Source organism: Triticum aestivum, chromosome 3D, assembly GCF_018294505.1.
Source record: "Triticum aestivum cultivar Chinese Spring chromosome 3D, IWGSC CS RefSeq v2.1, whole genome shotgun sequence".
NCBI classification, from domain to species: domain Eukaryota; kingdom Viridiplantae; phylum Streptophyta; class Magnoliopsida; order Poales; family Poaceae; genus Triticum; species Triticum aestivum.
Genome location: NC_057802.1, coordinates 559,699,863 through 559,710,159, shown reverse-complemented (window position 1 = coordinate 559,710,159; position 10,297 = coordinate 559,699,863).

Below are 10,297 nucleotides of genomic sequence, written 5' to 3'. Positions count from 1 at the left end.
TCCAACCATCAAACTTTTTTAGCTTGTCTGATTGCTAAAAAAAAAGAGGAATGAACCCACCATCCAACAAAATTTGATCAACTGTGTGTAAAGTTGATGCCGATCCATACATAAAGAAGTACATTAATTTGCTTGTAGAAGCCCAATGCACCCACAAGAATTTCACATGTGGGAATTGAAAGAACAAGCGGCCTATCGATTCAGTGCTATATCACAATATGGGCATTCCTTTGCTCCCTTGTCATCCTTTACTAGACAATAGTTGTTTGAAAATGCTAAATGGAGCTCGTGCTCCATTAAGGATGTATTTAAAAGAAAATACTCAATTCATACTTTATTTTTCAAAAATAATCTGAAATTAAATACATATATACCCAGAAACATATTGTACATGTGTGTATTTTTTACGATGAAATATGTTATAGTGAGAGTTGCAAAAAAACAAATCTTTGACTTTTTACCACATGCACTGTTCATTCTCAAAGTGTGTGATTTTGTTTTTTATTGTTCGCAGCTCACATTTCAAGGAATTACATTGTAATTTCTACAAACATTACATCCTTGTATATATTCTTTCATAAAATTGTAAAACTAAAAAGTATGAACTTTGATTTTTTTTTTTTAACAACTGGCTCGATGGAGTGTGTCCTCTAAAACGCTCTACTCATAGGTCTTCTGTTATTATTTGTACACATAGTGCGAATGCTCTAAGGAGTAAGGAACGCACAGTTAAATTAGGAGCAAAAGAGTTATCTTGGTGGACTAGAATCCATAGTATTTCTTTTTAAGGCTGGTCTTTTTCAAATTTCTGTCAAATGCATCCAGATTTCTCTCAATGTTATGAATATTGAAGAAAAAACTACCACAATTTGACCAACCGTGGCGAAAAACTACCACCTTACAAACTTTGGCACAAAACTACCACTTTGGTTCTAATTTTTGGCCAAAAAAAACTACCACTTCTATTAATGACCAATTTAGCTCAAAATAAGGACAATTATGACAACTATGGCCCACCCGTTGAGGCTAATGTGGCACAAAAGTCAACTTTGTTACTATGTACCGTTAGTTAAATGTTATGACATGCAAGACCCACATGTCAGCCCCAACTGTCTCTTCCCTCAATCACGGCGAGATGCACCTCGCACCGACCACCGGCGACCGATAGGCGAGCCACCACGGCTCATCCGGTGCCATTCCTTTCCTCCACCGGTGCAGTGGACAAGAACACTATCATGGACAGGTCAGGGAGCTGCCCAGACTTGCTTAGAAAGTCAACACCGGGCAAGTGGGAGGGCCCCGTGCCGCTTGCGGTCCACCCTTCATGGATCCCCAAGGCAAGCGCCCGGGTGCGAGTCGTCCAGGTAGACTAGACGACACGGAGAGCCTCAAGGAGCCAGTCGTGGCGAAACGAGCGACATGGGGGCCTCCTCGCCCGCGCAGGCTCCCAGGAGGTGGGTACGTGCATCTTTTATATGAGTAATGATAATTCTTCTGTTAATATTTGTAGAGAACTTTGAATACTCCAAGCAACACAGAGTTAAATTAGGAGCAAAAGAGTTATCCTGTCGTAGTATTCCAGTATTTCTTTATAAGGCTGTTTTTTGTTCAAATTTCTGTCAAAATGCATCCAGATTGCCCACAATCTCATAGGAAAAAGGTCATAGCTCAATCTTTAGAGCAACTCCAATGGGGCGACCCATTTCGCCCGCCCGCGTCCATTTGGCTCGGCGCGGACAAAAGTGGAGGCCCAACGCGCCGACCCAAACGCAAATCTCATCCGCCTGGCATCCGCGCCGACCCATTTCCGGCCCAAAATTGCGCCTGAAATGCGCCGGTGCGGACGCGAAGCGGACGTGCCGCGAGTCTCCTCGGCGTCCGCCGCGGCCCCACCTGTAGGCCAGCCAACTACCACCCGTCGTATTATTTATAACGACCGCCGAAAGCGGGCCCACTAGTCAGCAAGTGGAAGCATTCTTTTTTAAGCACACATGCGGCGGGGGCCGGCCTCATCCACTTCCATCCACATCTAGCCCCCACACCACTCCCTTTGCTTCCTCGCCAGCAACAACAAACCCTAGCAAGCGATGGGTCTCTTCGGCGGCAGCAGCAGCGGCAAGGGCAAGGGCAAGGGCAAGGGCACCCCCGGCGCCTCGTCGTCCTGTACTCCTCCTCCCCTTCCTCCTCCGGCGCCAGCGCGTTTCCGCCCAGGTCGCCGACGCCTGCACATCCCGGTGCACCAAGCGCGGTGGCACTGGGAGTACAGGCAGCCGCTGCCCTACCCCGACGTCACGCTGCCGCACCACTGGCACCTGGATCCGCAGCAGATCCCGGTGCCAGTGGTTCCGCGGAGCCAGCGGGCGCACGACGAGGAGGTGCGCAGGTGTCGCGCGCAGCTGATGACCCACAAGTATAGGGGATCAATTGTAGCTCTCTTCGATAAGTAAGAGTGTCGAACCCAATGAGGAGCAGAAGAAAATGACAAGTGGTTTTCAGCAAGGTAATGTCTGCAAGTGCTGAAATTATAAGTAGCAAAGTAGTTTGATAGCAAGATAATTTGTAACGAGCAAGTATCATAGTAGTAACAAAAGTGCAGCAAGATAGCCCAATCCTTTTGAGGCAAAGGACAGGCCAAAACGGTCTCTTATGATGAGCAAAGTGTTCTTGAGGGTACACGGGAATTTCATCTAGTCACTTTCATCATGTTGGTTTAATTCGTGTTCAGTACTTTGATAATTTGATATGTGGGTGGACCGGTGCTTAGGTGTTGTTCTTACTTGAACAAATCTCCTACTTATGATTAACCCTCCCGCAAGCATCCACAACTACGAGAAAAGTATTAAGAATAAATTCTAACCATAGCATTAAACTTTTGGATCCAATCGGTCCCTTACGGAATAGCGCATAAACTGGGGTTTAAGCTTCTGTCACTCTCGCAACCCATCATCTAATTGATACTCCACAACGCATTCCTTTAGGCCCAAATATGGTGAAGTGTCATGTAGTCGACGTTCACATTACACCACTAAGGGAATCACAACATACATACTATCAAAATATCGAACACATATCAAGTTCACATGATTACTTGCAACATGATTTCACCTGTGACCTCAAGAACAAAAGTAACTACTCACAAATAATAATCATGCTCAAGATCAGAGGAGTATTAAATAGCATATTGGATCTGAACATATAACCTTCCACCAAATAAACCATATAGTAATCAACTACAAGATGTAATCAACACTACTAGTCACCCACAAGCACCAATCTATAGTTCCGGTAACAAGATTGAACACAAGAGATGAATTAGGGTTTGAGATGAGATGGTGACGTTGAAGATGGAGATGGAGATTGCCCACCCCAAGATGGGAGAGTTGTTGGTGATGATGATGACGATGATTTCCCGCTCTGGGAGGGAAGTTCCCCCGGCGGAATCGCTCCGCCAGAGGGCAAAAGTGCTCCTGCCCAAGTTCCGCCTCGAGACAGCGGTGCTCCGTCCCGAAAGTCCTCTCCTCATTTTTTCTAGGTAAAAATTACCTATATATATCAGAAGATGGGCACCGGTGGTGGGCCTGGGTGAGCACAACCCACCAGGGTGCGCCTGGGCTCCCTGGCGCGCCCAGGTGGGTTGTGCCCACCTGGTGGGCCCCCTCTGGTAGTTATTTTCTCCAATATTCCTGAAATATTCCATAAAAATTCTCCGTGAAGTTTCAGCTTGTTTGGAGTTGTGCAGAATAGGTAGCCTGCCGTAGCTTTTCCAGGTCCAAATTTCCAGCTGCCGGAATTCTCCCTCTTTGTGTATACCTTGCAAATTATCACAGAAAAGGCATTATAATTACTCCTAAAAGCATTATTATGGATAAAAACATCATAAATATTAGTAAGAAAACATGATGCAAAATGGACGTATCAACTCCCCCCAAGCTTAGACCTCACTTGTCCTCAGGCGAAAACCAAAATCGGAAAACATGTCCACATGCTTTGAGAGAGAGGTGTCGATAAAAACAAAATACGGACATAGAAGCATCATGTTGATTATTATAACAGCAACAAAATTAAACATAAGACTTTTATCATAGACTTCTCATGAATAAGTAACAATTCATCACACAATCAAAGTATGAAGCAAAAACTCTATTAAAAACCAACAAACTATGTTCTCAGTCAACTTTGCAACTATAATTCATCATCTTTTCAGGAAGGGTCACGTATTGGAGCCTTTAGGCAAATCCACATACTCAACCATCATATAGTCTTCTATGATTGCTAACACTCACCGCGTACACATGAGCAAAACATTTCAACCGGACACATAGAAAGATAGGGGCTTATAGTTTCTCCTCCCAACGTATTCACCTCAAGAGTGATGTCAACAATAATAACTCATGCTATCTATATTCAACTGGACATATGTGCCTAGATCTTTCCTCACCACATGATGCTTGCCAAAGGAGAAAAATAAAAAGGAATAGAAGAAAAACTTTGACTCTTTGCATAAAAGTAAAGGATATGCCCTTCGCAGAGGGAAGTAGAGGTTGCCATGCGCTTATTTGTTTGTATGCTCAACCCCTTAGTGAAAAAGAACGTCATGTTGCATTGCCCCTTGTGATAGCGACCTTTATTATGCAGTCTGTCGCTTTTATTCTTCACCATCACAAGTTCGTGCAACGCTCAATCTTCTCTTACACTAAATGAAGTCACACATTTAGAAGCAATTTTTATTGCCTTTTTGCACCGATGACAACTTACTTGAGGGATATTGCTCAATCCTTAGGTAGGTAGGTGGACACTTGAAAATAAGATGTGGGTTTAAGGGTTTTGGGATGCACAAACAGTATCTCTACTTAGTGCGGAATTCTTGGCTAGCAAAGATAGGGGCAAGCACCACATGTTGAACGATCTATGATAATATGACTTCTATATGAATATAAACGAACATAAACCATTAAGTTGTCTTCCTTGTCCAGCGTCAACAATTTTGGCATATAATATTTTGATGAGGGCTCACAATGACAAAAGATTTCTAGGATAGTATATTTATATGTGAATCTTCTCTTCCCTTATTAATTCTTTCATGATTTGCATCATTGACTAATGCTATGTTTGTCAATCTCTAATAAAATTTTCTACTTATACTTTTCCTTATGTGGTGCATCACCTACCATAAGATTAGTATATGATCTTCTTGATTTATTTCCTTTCTCTTTTTCTTTCTTATTTATTTTATTTTATTTGCAACATGAAAGTAAAGAAAGCAAAAACTCAAACTAACTTTATTATAAAACTTGCACACGATTACAAGGATAGATCACTAAGCAAACTCTCAAAGAAGAAAGAATCGAACTAAACTTTTATTCCTCTAGAGCAAAAGATCGAACTAAAATAAGTAAAAGCGAAAATGTAGTGGGATGATATGATACCGGGGCACCTCCCCCAATCTTGGTGGAAGCCAAGGGGAGTGCCCATACCCGATACTCAATTATCTTTTGGTGGTGAAGAAGATGATGTTGGTGATGAAGAAGGGATCTTGTCCTTGGATTTCCATGGCAGTGGTCCACCATCATAAGAAGAGGAGTGAGTCTCACGGGTCCTGCAATTGGCAGCCAAACTCATACCTTTAAACCTCGCCTCATATTCAAAGACTTGGTTCTGGAGGTCATAGATCTGGCTTTGGAGGAAGTTGATTTGCTCGTTGAGGGTGAAGACGATGTTCTTCATGGGCTTGCCATCCACCTTGAGATCACGGGAGAGGTCCGTGATCATAAGGTGATTGGCGTTGAGTCCACGCTCCACCATCCCCTTGCACCGGAAGACATTCTGTTCCATAGCTTCAAGCCTGACCTCCATTGTTCCCGTCCCCTTGGGACATGGCACATCCTAGAGGTGAAGCACCCCCCCATGCATCTAGATGACCTGAGGGTGCTGCACCACCTCCCGAAGGTATGGGTTGATGACGTTCTTGAAGAACTTGTCCTTGGAAGAGCTTGAAGCAGCCATGGTAGATGGGATCTGATAGAAAACAACAAGGAAAAGAAAACAAAGGATTTCTCCGTGATACGGTAATCAACAGGTTCGGGAAGTATTTATAGATTTTTTATCTTGGAGGACAAGAATACGGTAGGAAAACGGAGTCCGGAAGGTGTCCCAGGTGGGCACAACCCACCTGGGTGCGCCAGGCGCCTGGTGCTACCTCTTGAGCACTGCGTTGGTTTTCCCTTGAAGAGGAAAGGGTGATATAGCAAAGTAGCGTAAGTATTTCCCTCAGTTTTTGAGAACCAAGGTATCAATCCAGTAGGAGGCCACACGCAAGTCCCTTGTACCTACACAAACAAATAAGAACCTTGCAACCAACGCGATAAAGGGGTTGTCAATCCCTTCATGGCCACTTGCAAAAGTGAGGTCTGATAGAGATGATAAGATAATATTTTTGGTATTTTTATGATAAAGATTAAAAGTAAAGATTGCAAAACAAACGGTGAAAGAAATAGCTAGTTGCGGAAGATTAATATGATGGAAAATAGACCCGGGGGCCATAGGTTTCACTAGTGGCTTCTCTCAAGATAGCATAAGTATTACGGTGGGTGAACAAATTACTGTCGAGCAATTGATAGAAAAGTGCATAATTATGAGAATATCTAGGCATGATCATGTATATAGGCATCACGTCCGCGACAAGTAGACCGACTCCTGCCTGCATCTACTACTATTACTCCACACATCGACCGCTATCCAGCATGCATCTAGAGTATTAAGTTCACAAGAACAGAGTAACGCATTAGGTAAGATGACATGATGTAGAGGGATAAACTCATGCAAGATGATATAAACCCCATCTTTTTATCCTCGATGGCAACAATACAATAAGTGTCGTTTCCCCTACTGTCACTGGGATCGAGCACCGCATGATTAAACCCAAAGCTAAGCACTTCTCCCATTCCAAGAAAGATCAATCTAGTAGGCCAAACCAAACTGATAATTCGATGAGACTTGCAAAGATAACCAATCATACATAAGAGAATTCAGAGAAGATTCAAATATTGTTCATAGATAATCTTGATCATAAACCCACAATTCATCGGATCTCGCCAAACACACCGCAAAAAGAGTTACATCAAATAGATCTCCAAGAAGATCGAGGAGAACTTTGTATTGAGATCCAAAGAGAGAGAAGAAGCCATCTAGCTAATAACTATGGACCCGAAGGTCTGTGGTAAACTACTCACACATCATCGGAGAGGCTATGGTGTTGATGTAGAAGCCCTCCGTGATCGATGCCCCCTCCGGCAGAGCGCCGGAAAAGGCCCCAAGACGGGATCTCACGGGTACAGAAGGTTGCAGCGGTGGAATTAGGTTTTCGTGGTGCTCCTCGATGGTTTCGGGGTACGTAGGTGTGACGCCCGGATAATTAAGCTACAGTAACCATCTACTAATGATGCCACGCCACCTCGATTTCTGTTGCTAATCTCGCGTTAGTTCGTAATCGATTCAAATTCAAAATCAAAATCAAGCAAACAATAAAAGTTTTCAAATATTAAAACTAAAATGTTTGGGCTGAGCCAAATAATGCATAGGTAAGTATGGTGGAGAAACCACACTTTTAGAAATGGTTTAAATACTCTAAAATATTTTAAACAGTAGCAAAAACAATTAGTTGAATGCCTTTTACAAAAAAATAAAATATTAAGCTATTTTATTTAGTTGCCCAAACTTATGTGGCAGTAGCCTATTTATTAACACTAAATTAGGGACTACTTTTATTGTTCATAAAACTAAAATAAAAGAGGAACTGAAGTAAAACAGAAAACAGAAAAGGAAAATTAAACAAAAGTAAAATAAAGACAAAAGAACCCCCCCCCCCCGCTGGGCCTCGGCCCAGCTAGCCACCGGGCCAACCAGGCCGGCCCAGCCGCCCCCTATAAGCCCCTTGAGCCACCCTGAAATCCTAACCGCACCCACAACCCCCACTCCCCCTTGCTCCACTTCCCTCCCGATCTGGATCGGGGGCTGCGACCCCGTCGCCGCTCGCTATCGCCGGCGCCGCCCCTCTCGGACTCCTCCGCGCCCTCCTCTCCCTCACGCGGCACCCGCCTGAAGCCTCGGCCTCGACTCGTAGCTGGCCCGACGCCATCGCCCGTCGTCGCCTCCACCACATCGCCGGACCACCTCGCCGGACCGCCATCCCGTCGTCGACCCCGCCACCGTCGTCCCCGTCGTCCTCCCCACACCCCGCTGCCAAAGACCCTACGGCCCCGCCGTGAGCTCCGACCTCTCCTCTCTCCCTGTTCCCCGCTCGTCCATCGACCGCGCCTAGGGCCAGCCCCGCACGACGCCTCCTCTCTCCTCCCGCCCCCCCCCCCCCCGTTCTGGCCGTCCTCGCCGACCACGCCCGCGGCCCCTGCTCGTCGGCCAACGCGAGCCCGCCGCCGGCCCAGCGCACGCACACCCCGCTGCTGCCCCTTGTCGTGCACGACACCGTGCTGTCGCCCCGTGTCCCGTCTCCGTCTTTGGCCCGGCAGGCCATCGCCGCGCCCGCGGCCAACTCCGGCCACGGTCGCCTCGCCCACCTACTCGCCCGCGCGCATCCGCGCCTGCCGCTGCCGCGGCCACCCCGCGCCTCCCCGTCCGCGCCCTGCTCACCCCGCTCCGGCGACGCCCACGTCCGCCTGACCCCGCCGTCGTCCCTGCCTGCTCGGCCCCGCCGCTCGCCGGCACGGGCCGGTCCTCCCCGACCTCGCCGGCCCCACCCCGGGCTGTCGTGCCTGTCGCTGCCCCGCGCGCCCCTGGCGTGCACCCACTCAGGCTGGCGCCCGACGCCCATCTCCGCCCCGGCGCCCGTTAGCCCGCGCTCGATTGGCCCGTGGGCCAATGACAAGTGGGGCCCCGCGCCCAGAATGTTTTATAATAATAATAATAATAATAATATTAATTAATTAATTAAAGACTTAATTAACTTAATTCAGCCTAATTAATTAACCTAATCACTTAATTAAATTAACTAATCATGTTTAGTTAACCTAAGTCAATGACAACCGGGACCCACGCGTCAGTTTGACCAAGTCAACTGACTGTTGACTGCTGACATCACCCTGATGTCATGCTGACGTCATAATGACATTTCCTAATTAATTTAAGTCTGTTAATTCTAAAATGAATTAAAACTTTGAAAATTAATATTAAATAATCCATAACTCGGATGAAAAACTTTGTACATGAAAGTTGCTCAGAACGACGAGACGAATCCGGATACGCAGCCCGTTCGTCCGCCACACATCCCTAGCATAGCAAACACGCAACTTTCCCCCTCCGGTTCATCTGTCCGAAAACGCGAAACACCGGGGATACTTTCCCGGATGTTCCCCCCTTTGCCGGTATCACCTATCCCTGCATTAGATCACCCCTGGCACCGCGTATTGCCTTGTTATATTTTGTAATGCTTTGTTTGCTCCGTATTTACTGTTTCTTCCCCCCTCTTCTTCTCCGGTAGACCCCGAGACCGATGTTGATGCCACTGAGTACGACTACATCACCGAGGACCCTTCTTCCTGTGCAACAGAGCTTCCAGGCAAGCCCCCCCCTTGATCACAAGATATCGCCTATTCCTTCTCTCTACTACTTGCATTAGAGTAGTGTAGCATGTTACTGCTTTCGGTTAATCCTATTCTGTTGCATAGCCTGTCATTGTTGCTACAGTTGTTACCCTTACCTACAATCCTAAATGCTTAGTATAGGATGCTAGTATCCATCAGTGGCCCTACATTCTTGTCTGTCTGCCATGCTATACTACTGGGCCGTGATCACTCGGGAGGTGATCACGGGTATATACTTACATACATATTATATGATACATGTGGTGACTAAAGTCGGGTCAGCTCGTAGAATACCCGCAAGTGATTCCGATGTGGGGGCTGAAAGGACAGGTGGCTCCATCCCGGTAGTGGTGGGCCTGGGTTCCTGACGGCCCCCGACTGTTACTTTGTGGTGGAGCGACAGGGCAGGTTGAGACCACCTAGGTGAGAGGTGGGCCTGGCCCTGGTCGGCGTCCACGGTTACTTCATAATAACATGCTTAACGAGATCTTGGTATTTGATCTGAGTTGGGTCATTGACATTATACGCACTAACCGCCACGTGGGACAAGATATGGGCAACCGACGTCGTGGTATCAGCCGAAGCTCTTTTTGACGTCAGCGACTGAGCGGCGCGCGCTGCATTGGACCGTAAGCCCGCGCTTGTATTAAGGGGGCTAGGTCTGCTTCCGGCAGCGTACGCAACGTGCAGGTGTGCAATGGGCG